This window comes from Pinus tabuliformis, chromosome 6 (assembly GCF_031772625.1).
Source record: "Pinus tabuliformis cultivar Carrire ecotype Pingquan chromosome 6, CPIR1, whole genome shotgun sequence".
NCBI classification, from domain to species: Eukaryota; Viridiplantae; Streptophyta; class Pinopsida; order Pinales; family Pinaceae; genus Pinus; species Pinus tabuliformis.
The window spans coordinates 831845058-831857457 of NC_142292.1; positions in this window are offsets into that span (position 1 = coordinate 831845058).

Genomic DNA, 12400 nt, shown 5'->3' on the forward strand with positions numbered 1-12400 from the left:
ATGCGCAAGTGCCGTGCGGATGAGGTACCCGTGCCAGTGGTAGCACTGGCTGAGCAGTGCACGGAGGGGGTCCAGTTTAACTAGTCTGAGTTCCTCTGCAAGGAGTTCCTAGAAAAATGTTGCGAGGCCCAGGAACAAGGAAAAACATTCCACTATGCATGGCTTCTACTCTCCATAGTGCTTGTGGCCGAGGAATTTCCGGATGATAGCCAATTCCCCATAATTGACAGGGATTTTCCGGAGGTCTTGAAGTATGCTTCGCTCTAGGACACTAAGGATGCAAATAGGATCCGCGATAGTAAGATATTATGGGTGTTCATGGAGATGAACCTCAAAATGGGGATCAACCACAAGCCGCAGTTGTCACCCATTGTCTACAACAACTTGCAGAGTTTAAAGTGAACATCCACAGCATATACATCAAAGCGTGCAAGGACCCCGCCAAGAAATGGAGAAAGCTACCCTTTGTAACCACGGACAATGTAATCTTCAATGTATTGGAGACATGGTCGCTGTAGTGGTGTGCTCCAGACATCGCGAAAATAGAGAATTTGGCAGCGCAGAGGAGGAAAGAAGAGGCCAAACTACACACGGTGAAGTTGGCAGAGAAGAGAAGGAAGGAGGCAGCGGCAGCAGAAGCGCAGGAGGAGTGAGACGCCGCATAGATAACAATTGAATAGGAAAAGGCCGCAACAGTAGCAGTAGCGCAGGAGGCATCCGTGAAGGCGCACGAGGGCCAAATGTCACCTTTGCATGGGTAATAAGTAGAGGAAGAAGAGGGAGGCGCTGACCCACAAACCGCATCAACACAATTGAAGCACCAACACCTAATCGAGCAGATAGGGCCGCGCAAGAAGGTCAAGGCATCGAAGTTGTCTATTGACTTGATCACCCTAACCGAGGGTGATTTGCATGAAATCGGCGAAACAGTGCGCGATGTCACCTCCGAGGCCCTCCAAAATTTTATGCTGGGGAACCGGATTGTGTTAGGGGCCCTCAGAGCGTAGCTGCAGGAGTTGCAGGTGTGCACTCCTTAGGATGGTACCCTTTTGACCAACCTCACAGTCGGAACAATAGTAGCAGAACAAATGTTGCGCGCTCAGGTGACGAATACCATAATGCTGCTAGAAGGGCACTAGTGACAACAAATGAGTCCAACAGGCCTACGGTTAGCGCATTGAAGGGTCTCAGCATCAACATAGCTGCACTCCCGCGGGAGACCTTATATGTTCTGCAGGATGGGATAACTGTAGAACTACAGGCTAGGGAGAGCTGCGCACTGCAAGTCCTCAGCGAGTAGAAAATCAACATGGAACAGTTGAGCTTGCAGCGTGACGAAGTGGTGTTGCAACATCGATAGTTGGTATAGGTACTAGATGAAGCTTGTCAAATCATCCCTGAATTGGCCATCCCAGTAGACACACTAGCAGAGGCGCGCATCCATATGCTAGCAGTAGGGGTGCGCGAGGCATGGGAGGAAATGACAAAGGTTCCACTGGAGCTGAACCTTCAGATCGCCGAGTTGCTGTTAAAGGCACAGTCGTACACCCCTCCGAAAGTTAGAGAACAACGTGCCAGTGCTATTACAGCGAGACTGGATGAGATCAATAGTGCAGTGTGAGACTGCACCAACATGTTGGAAGAATCATTTGAGGTCCTCACGAATTTGCAGGAGGACCCCAACATCCAACACTTAGAGATAGAGGCGTGAGAACTCCAACATCAGTATGACAACGTTAAAGGAACTGTGCAGATGGTGGCTGTCACTCAGAGGCTCGTGTAGATGCAACAAGCCAAAGATTTGAAATAACAGGTGGACACGAAACGACACAAGGAAGCAGTCCTGAAGGCGCGCATTCAACCTTGGATCGACAAGGCCTTCACCATCACAACATAACTTGAAGGAAATCTCGCACAAATGCAGGGGATACAGGAACATATGCAGAGAAGTAGTTCCGACACTGCGGTCTCAGAATAACGCGTACAATAGATCTAGCAGGTAGCAGCTCAGTGCACTGCCGACCTTGCAATAGTTCGAGCAAAGTTGGAAGGACTTTGGGCGAAGATCTCCGTGCCGATAGAGTGATTCGAGGGCGAGTCACGATGTTTGTGTTGGGGGCCTGTTGGGCATGGAATCCCCCCAAGGCATGTTTTGGGGCTTAAAGCCCAAGTTTTGACCAAATCCTTTTGTAAAAGCTCCATGAATTATGGGCGCAGAGCGCGAAATCATAATAGAGTCACAGGGTTGTTTGCCCTCATTTTTGTAAAGTAATGTTGGCTTAATAGACCTACGCATGGTCCGCAGACCATGGGATTGTATAAATAGAGCGAGGCTCTAAGTGTATAAGAGGAGATAGAATAACTAATAGAAGGGAAGCATGAGAAGTCTAAGTGGACGAGTCGAAGTGTAAAATGTGTCTTTGGGTTGTAGAGTAGGAGAAGGCCCTGCAGCTGAGTGCGCAGAGTCCTAGTAGTCCGCAGCTGAATGCGCAGACCTTGCAACTGAGTGCACAGCACAGGTCAAGTCTGTAACCATTGGAAGAATCAATAAAGAGAAGTTTACATATTTTTGTGTATCTTTTCCTGTTTTAATGTATGATTGGGTATAATTTGCAAGTATACTAATTATTTTCTGCGCGAACTCATATGAATGTTTTATGTAAATAAATATAATGTAAGACATCCAAGTACAAGAAGATAATTAATTGGTATAGGAAGATAAGTAAGATCTCGGGTAATAGTGCAGAGCGCTCCTCTAGCAGCACGGAACCTCCACATCCCCTGGGTAGGGCTGTGTGAAGGTAGTATATCAGGGCGTGAGGAACAAAAAATTGCACGAAGTGACCTATGCGCAGGAACGAACAATTGGACTAGACGAACCTCTTAGACATCTCAAGGGTGTGGAAACCTGGTTCCAGCACCCTCACATACTACTTCGGGTGAGACCTTAGTCCGCGCTCCATGGACTGTTGCCTAAAGGGCTAGTAGTACATGGATTTGTTTGGCTAATTATCTCCAAACCTGGGTTAGGCCCCTACAAGCCAACAGTCTCTCCATCTCACCCCCCTGCCCAAACAAACATGCTTTCTTGCTCCATATATATCCATCCCTCCCTCTCTCTTCTTCCCTCTCTTCACCTTCCATACATACATACATACATACATACATACATACATACATACATACATACATACATACATACATACATACATACATACATATATATATATATATATATATATATACCTCCCTCTCTCTCTCTCTCTCTCTCTCTCTATCTCTCTTTTGTCTGTTTATATCACCCCCAAAACATACACACTCTTTCTCCATATTTATCTATCTCTCCCTCCCTCTTCATTTCCCTCCCTCTCCCTTTCCCTCTCTCTCTTTCTTCCCCTTCTCCCTCTCTTCCCTATTTCTCTCCTATCTCCCTCTCTTTCCATCTCCCTTATCACTCCCTCTCTCTCACTCCACCTTTCTCTCTCTAATTATTTATTCTTACCTCCCTCTTTCTCTCACTTCCTCTCTCTTTCTCTCTCCCTCACATCCAATCTCTCTTCCTTCCTCTCTCTCTCTTTCTCTCCCACATCCCTCTGTCTTTCCCCCTTATCTCTCTGTCTTTGTCTCTCTCTCTCTCCACCCTCCAACTCTGTCACTATCTCTCCTTCTCTTCCCCTCTTCTCTCTATCTCTCCTTCCTTATCTCTCTATCACACCCTAAACATATACACACTCTCTCCATCTCTCCCTTGTCACCCCCTCTCTCCCTCCCCACTTTTCTCTCTCTATGTGATTCTTCTTTCATCCCTCTCTTTCCTTCCAAATCCATTTCTCTATCCCTCCCTCTCCTTCTGTCTCTCAAGTCCTCTCTCATCCTTCCTCTCTCTCCCTTTCTTTCCCTTCCTCTCACTCCCTCTATCTCTCTGCCTCTATCACTTTGTCTTTGTTCTTCCCTCCCATATATATCTAGAATTAATATATATCATGATATATTAATATATATTATAATATAATAAATTTAATATTATATTAAATTTAATGTTTTATTAATCCTAAGTTATTAAATTTATAATATTATAATATTAATATTAATATTAGATTTAATGATATTTTTACATGGCATGATAACAAAATTTTCAAATATTACAACTTTGACATGGAAATATTTATGTCTCTAGAGAGGATATGGTTTGACTTTTAAAGATTCATTTTACAAATATTTAATTAAAATAAATATTAAAAGATTTTGGAGCAAGATTTTCGATTCTTTGTGTTGAAATAACCTTTTTACTTTATTTTAAGAAATGGTATTGAATTTAGTAAAGAGTAAAGATGTTTAAAATTTTAGCTGATTTGGAATTTTAATGTGGTAAATTTTTTTATTGCAGGTAAATTTATGATCCATTCAGATTCAACGTATGTGATAAAATAACTATTAAACACATGAGATAATTGTATAACAATACAATTATCTTATGCGTTTAATAGTTATTTGATCATATACGTTGAATTTGAATAACTATATAAAACATTTAAATTAACTATTTTTATTTTTAGATTTTATTTATTTATTTTGGCCAACATGAGAAAAATTTCAACTTTGATGACAGATGGACAAGCTTACACATCATACTGGGTTGTAGAATACGCCTCTCGATGCAATTAAATATATATGGTTTGAGTGAAAGGAACATGGGTACTTGTATAAGTATTGTTCATGGTTGTATTTAAAGATAAAGAAAATGATATCCTCTTAATTTAATGAGTGGTTATATATGGATGGTTGATTACCATTGATGATGAGTGTTTTGGAAGCCACAATAGTCTATTTTATATCTCTATCTCAAGTCTTAAAACAAAATTGAAAAAAATGCTATCAATACTTAGGGTTAGGTAAATAGGACAAGGATGAAGTTTCTTTGGTAAAGTGGAAATTTCTTGCTCAATCAAAGGCATATGGGGGTTAGGCGTTCAAATATCTAGTTCTCATTTTCCCTTACATTCAATGGAAATGAGAGACTCTTAAAGACATTGATTGTGGTATAAGGTTGTGAAGCAAAAGTATATTGAACCAAAAAATTTAGTTCACTATATAATATACCTTTCAAAGACCTCACATGAGGATAAATCACATATAAGGCTATGGTGAAGGCATTCCCTTTGGTATGTAATCCTCTAGCATGGATAATAAAAGTTGAGAATTAGGTTTGAGTTGGAAAATTTCCATGGATGGGAGTTATAGATACACAATTTTTGAAGATATTCTTGACAAAATTCATGGTAAGAACTTACAACATTAGCACATTATTATAATAGAGAGTTCATAGGAATCTAGTCAAAAGATTGTAGGTCAACCTAGGAAATTGGAGTTGAAAATGAACTTGCATTAGAATGCACTACTTTTAAGAGAAGTAAAGTCTAAGCCTTTGTCTAGACAAGGGAGTAAAATGATATTTTGGTATTAAATAGAAATAAGGAAGGTAGAATGAACATGGTCAAATCAGGATACAAGATTTATTTCTCTATACCAATTGAAAATAATATTAGTTGGAGGCACCCATCAAAACTAAATTTTTTCTTTAGTTATTAATGGAGAGGAAGATTTTACGTAGAATATATACAAAAATGAAACTAGGAAGGTCCTCTAATGTGCTATTTATGTAGAGAGTGTGATGACACTATAGATCATATCTTTCTACATTATCACAACATAAAACAAGTATGGCATGCATCTAAGAGGCTAACAACATATAAGGGAAATTAGGATGGAGCCATACTTGAGGAAGCATTGGAGCATTGGGTGAAGTACCATGAGATTAGTAGTGATCATAAGCCTCTCCTACTCTTTGTAATGTAGGTTATTTTCTTGGGTAGAAATTAAGATGTCTTGAAAGGGAATCTATAGACACATGGGAAAGTTAACTATAAAATCCAAAATGATTTTATAACTAATGAAATCCTAAAAAGGGAAAGATTAAGATGAAAATGGATATGCTAGAGAAAGAAAATACAAGATGATGTATTTTATTTGATAGTTCACCACAAGAAATCCTAAGGATCACTGGTGCATAAGCATTAATCTCTCTTTCATTTGATCATTGGTAGCAATTAAAATGCATCTTAGGGGTAGGCTTTAAAAATAGAGATGAGGTCATGGAAGTTGATTGTTATGATATTTGAACACTTAGGAGTTAGTTAAGGTCAACTTGGCCCAATGCATCTTTAGGTAAATTATATTTCTATGTTGTGATTGTATTAGTGTGCATTAGTATGCATTTGCAATTATGTAATCTAAAAATGATGATATATTTTAGACATTAAGTGGTATGGCTATTCATATTCTCCACAATACTAATATCTATATTTAACCATGGCTTAGCACAAGATTATTCCAATATATCTATTTAAGGAGTATGGAGGGTCATTTGTTGATGATCAATCATCATAAAATCTTATGTAATTTTTTTTCTTTTTGCATTAATATATTTCTTCAAGTGGTTGCATTGGTTAGGGCCATGGATTGTTTCCCTTTAAGGGTTTTAACCATGTAATACACTAGTGTACTATTGATCTTTAATTTTTTGTGTGAGAACTTGCTTAAGGTGTTTTAATTCTATAGAAATACTCTTTTATGTTGAACATGGTACCAAATCCCATATGGAGACCCGCTCTTGTTATTGATCGAAATCCTAAACTTATGTTGTCCCATGCATCAAAATATTTTTGGGTTCCATTGGGTTGATTGGCATGTTCCATTGTGACTGGAGCATTTCTTTTAGTTGGAAACACTTTTTGTTTCACTTAAAAATGTCTTTGGTTTCCCAAGATATTACAATTTTTGTCAGATTCAGAGTTATAAAGTTTCATTACAATTTTTATTTTTATTTATTTTAAATTTCATTTTATAATATGTTAATATTTTAGTTTTCTATTTATATTCCTAGTTTTCTACCCTTTCCTGGTTTGTGTGTGCTCTTTACCATGTGCCTTTTATGATCTTGGCAAACTAGAAATAGGGAAGAAATGCTTTATTTTATGCATATGCTCTTGGCTTTGTGCTTTATGCAATCTCAACGAATTAAAAACAGGAAGGAAATTTGCATTCTTAGGTAGGATAACTAAGATTTTACCTCAATCATTTTGTTTAATTTTAGATTTTATTATTATTATTCACTTATTTTTGTGTGAGGTATTTTACAAGCAAAAAAACAGATTTTTAGGTAAGCATGTATTTCAAATAAAATAGTAAAAAAATGTTCCCCTCTTCCTTTGGAACATTTATTTTATATTTCGCATTAGCTCACTAGGTTGAAAGTTACTTTATTAAATAAGAGGTCTCTAAATTTAGTGTTCTTTTTGTTATGTTACTTCCTGAAAAAAGATCATGCAACTTTAGCTCATGATTATAAAGTGCATTTCACTTAAATTATAAAATTGAATTACTATAAAGTAACGTAATTTTCTTTTTTGCAATTATGTTTTGCATGTAGTTTTAATTTATAAAGTAAATTTATTGTAAAAATAATTTTTGCTTATTTTATAAATATGGATCACTTCATGTGAAATTAATTATTTGTAAAAGTGAGCTTATAGAGAAACCTGGAAAAATAAAGAAACATTTTTTTACTCAATAAACTCATTGCGCATTCATCATCGTGTTGACCACCCATTATGTACCACGTGGAATTTTAGTTATCTTTTATGCCTTTCTTAAAAAAAGTATAACTTTGATATTTAAACTCTAGTTTTGGTGCCATTTTATTGAAACTTCCTATTTTCTTGAGAACTTTCCATTCATATAGTTAGTTTTTCTTTGAAGCCATAACATTTGTATATCTTGAAGTGATCAAACTTGTAGGTACATCTAACAAAGCCTAGTCATCTGATAGAAAGATAAATCAAAGCATGTAAAGAAGTAACATCCTCACAACGACAAGAAAAACAGGGCTCCCAAACCTTCTCAGCAAGCTTCTACTCCCAATTGTGACAAAGGATCAAAATAGAAAAGTAAGAATATTAGAGACATTATAATTTTGGGGGTTGAGATTGTCATCTAAATTTTAAAATTTTCAAGAAGATGGATGTCTTAGAATTAGCACTGAAGAAGCACACATTAGGGGAATTTTCAAGTCTAAAATGGGCCTCATGATGTAAATACTAAAATAATAATTACAAAAATAAAAGAATATTTATGGATTTTAAAGGAAAAGAAAGAAAACTACTTTTTTAATTGTATTTTTGGCATGTCTTCTTATGTGTTTATTCCAAGTGTAGGCACTTGTTGGATATTGAATTATGCATAATTGAATTATGTATCCAACAAGTACCTAATCTGCATACTTTTGAGTATAGCCACATTAAAAAAAATGAAAATACATGAAAAAATGTGTTTCTTGAAAATACATGAAAAAAACATTTTTCCTTTAAGAAACACATTTTTTTCCATGTACTTTCAATTTTTTAGTGTGCGTATACTCAAAAGTATGCAAAGTGGGTACTTATTGGATGCAAACTTTAAGGAAGATCTTTTTCATGTTTTTTCATTTTTTTTTTCAATGTGGGTCTCTCAAGAGTATGTAGAATGGGTAGTCATTGGATGCAGAATTTAATTCTGCATCTAATGGGTGCTTACACTCGACATTTGAGTAAATATGTAAAGAGATAGGTTGTAAATACAATTATAAAAAGTAGGTTTCTTGTTTTCACTCCAAAATTATTTATCCCTAGGGATGCGTAATATTTAATCTTAACTATTCTTTAAAATTGATTTTGTTGGTAAATTTGTTGTTTTGAGGCCCATTTTTGACATCATGATTCCCTTAATCACATCAATCTTGATTCTTCTTCTCCTAAATGTTTTTCTCATGGATATGCATTTTATGCTTCTATTTTTTTCTTCAATGCAATGTCTACTACTTCTAATGAGTGGATTATTGATTCTGGTGCATCTTATCACATGGATAAGGATCAAACCATTTTTTTTGCCCTTAATGAATGTAACACAATTCAATATTTGTTGGCGATAATAGATCTCTTAGTGTTGTAGGATATATAAAAATCAATGAGATGATGGTCATTTTAATGATGTATTTTGTATTCTAAGTCTCTCTTTCAATCTTCTATTAGTGTATCAAATCATTCATTTATGTTAAGGTAAAATAATATAGAGTCTTGACCTCACCAAGTTATAATCAAAGATTTAAAAGATACTTAGCATGTTTTATCAATTAGAATTGTTGATGATATTACCAGGTTCTACAGATTTGACAACTTTGGGTTATCATCTTTTCCATTAGTTTTTATCTCTCATAGTGATGACTTAAGAAATATTTGGCATGAGAAATTTGCTCATCTAAACTATTGCTCATTGCAACAACTATGTAATCAAAATATGGTGATTGGTCTTCCTCTCATTTCTTTAAAATATTGTCTTCTTGCCAGTTGTATTCTTGTAAAACATCATTATGATAGTTTTGAAAAATGTGCCTCAGCCTCCTTGTAACTTTTCCATAGTGATTTTTGTTGAAGAATCTAGGGCTAATGTAGTTAATGAGATTCTTCTTGCATAATAACTATTTGTGAGGAATTTTGTCTTTAGATTATTAGCACAATCTTTTGCTTATTATCATTAGTGTGTGTATTTCTTACTTCAACAAATAGCTATCAAAGCAAAGAGACAAGAGCACAAGATATGGAATTCTACCAGGGCCAAAACCTCTCCCTCTTGGAGAGGAAAACCCACAGAAAAATCTTCTTATAAAGACTCTTATTGACAAACACCAAGACCACACTCTTTGGCCTTCTAGGCCACTCCAAGACCAAGACACCAATCCTCTTCTTGCTGTTGAGAACATCATTATCATTGATGCTTCATGAATCTCATCCTACATCTACACTGAGATATTAATTCTAACAACGAGATCATGAATGCTGCTCCATTGTTACTGTGATCTTCACTGTTTTGTTACTGAGATCATGTCTTCACTTGAATCAATGCTATAACGATGAGATCTTGCACGAAGATATTTTTCATAATCAATACTTGTTACTAAGTCTTCGTAAAACATAGACTGAGATTATAACTTCGTCTAGAATGTATGATGTGCCATAGCGTATTACTGTGAGTTCTATTCATCGTGAATATACCAAGACTGAGTATGCTTTTGTGAGATCATCGAGATTCTTTTCATCGTAGTTAAGTTGAGGCTCTATTATGCCAAGACAAAGATTATATCAGTGATCAAGGTTATGCGTTGACTCAGAAGTAATGCCGAGATTGTATGTCGTGTCAGAGCGTGTGACTAGATAACATGTTGAGAGTGCACTGTGCGATTACTGAGATCAGAGACTTCGTTTAGTATGCCGAGAGTGAGTGTGTTCTTTTGACTGCACCGAGATCTTCATTATCTTATCAATATGAAGGACAGAGACATTCTAAGATTGTGATGTCTTAGAACTGTCCTCACTCACTTTTATTACCATCAAAATCTGTAGAGATGTTTGAGACTCTGTTTTGTACCCACGAAGAATTACAGAGAAAATTCGAGATATGTTCTCTCACTTTTGCGAAGACCTTATTGGGTATATATATATATAGTGGTATGTTCAATGTGTAAGCTGACTTGAACCATTGCGTTCTTTTATTGAGCTGACATATCATCTATATATACCTTGAAGCCAACTTGACTTCCTTTCACATATTTTGTTGGTAGTCTTCTTCTTTGGAGGATGGTGCTTGTCTTGGAGGGCTACATGACACTAGGTTGATCCATATTCTTGCTCAAGAAGAGATCTTTAACATGAATTTGATTCTTTGACTTTCCTAGACCTATGGAATGAGAAAGAAACTCATTCGAATAATTCAAAAAAATAATATTTCTTTTTCTTGACAAGTACAAATATCAAAATTGCATTGAAAAATACCGAACCTAGTTACACTTTTCTTCAACACTCCCTCTTAACTAGGGAGGTATTTGAAATGGTAATTGGTTATTCTCAACCTGAATAATTTCTCATAAGAAGAATTAAATTGGTAACCCATATGTATATCATCATAGTAACCAACATTATTTCCACAGCAAGGCCTTCACTGACAGTTCTATCTCTCATCATATTAGAGCACAATGTTGGTGAAACCAATGACTATAGACACCTTCATCATTGTCTCTCAATGTACATACCCACCTGAGTTTTCACTGAGTATGACCTTCTAGGACTATTCTTATCTTGGCTTCCCATCCGTCAAATAATATCGTTCCTTGCCTACTCTTATCTTGGATTCCCTACACATACTTAAAGAGTATCGGATGCCAAATGATTACCCAATCCTCCCATTCTTTCTTCCCAGGTGAAGACAAGAATGTTTTGTCTATCCCTACCTCTCAATTAGGGAGGATAAATCCATCATGTGTCTGCATTTCTCTTCATGGCCTTCACTAAGACTTTCATTTGTTAGTCCTGGTCTCCTGCATGACACATGAAATAGAAAACACAATTCTCACTCCTTTTTAATTAGGGGTGAACCAATCCCATCTCCCTCTTGATCAGGGACTTGTCAGAGCTCCCTCTTAACAATGGATTCTCCTTATCATTAGTAACTTCTTCTTCATGGGTCCTTCAACTGCTTGATCAACTTCTTTCCTTGATGTCATAAAATTTAGTTGAGCCTATTTTATTGTAGGGCATCATCCATCGATCACTTTCCTTCTTGGTTTGTCATGTCATTCCTTTCTTGATACATATATGGAACCTTCATCATATCGCCTTCTTGATACATATCTGGAACCTTCATCATATAGCTAATTATTTTCCATCATTCTTCTTTCCATCCACCACACGAATGCCAGTTGTACTTACAACTCTTGTTCCAGTAGCTCTGCATGCACTCATCCAGATATTATTCAAGAAATCAAAACATAACATTAAATCAAATCATACCTTACGAGATGGATCTTCATCATGACATCTTCCTGTAGGTATCAACATCCTGCATTCATGTTGACACATCTCCTAAAGATATCCATTGTCAAGGGTCTCCGTCTTTTTTCAGAATTTCGTCAGAGCCGTCATATCCTTCTGGGAGATTTCCTAGTTAAATCTTGTTGGTCTATTGGATTTTGATTGCCTTCATCATGGTTGCATATCTCATAATCTATTCCTTCCTCACTCATTCCATTCCACGAGCTTTCAATCATAGTTTCTTAACTGTAGTTAATCACCTCATACTTGATATGAAGACATATTATGTTGATTTCATCTGAATGTGACTTTATGCCTTCTTGCATCCTTTCAGAGGAGGAGATCCTTTTTCTCTTGATCATACTTCTCAAGATATAAGTAATGATCCAAGTTACCTGCAACCATACGACATGAAATTATAATTTTAAACACAAGCATACATA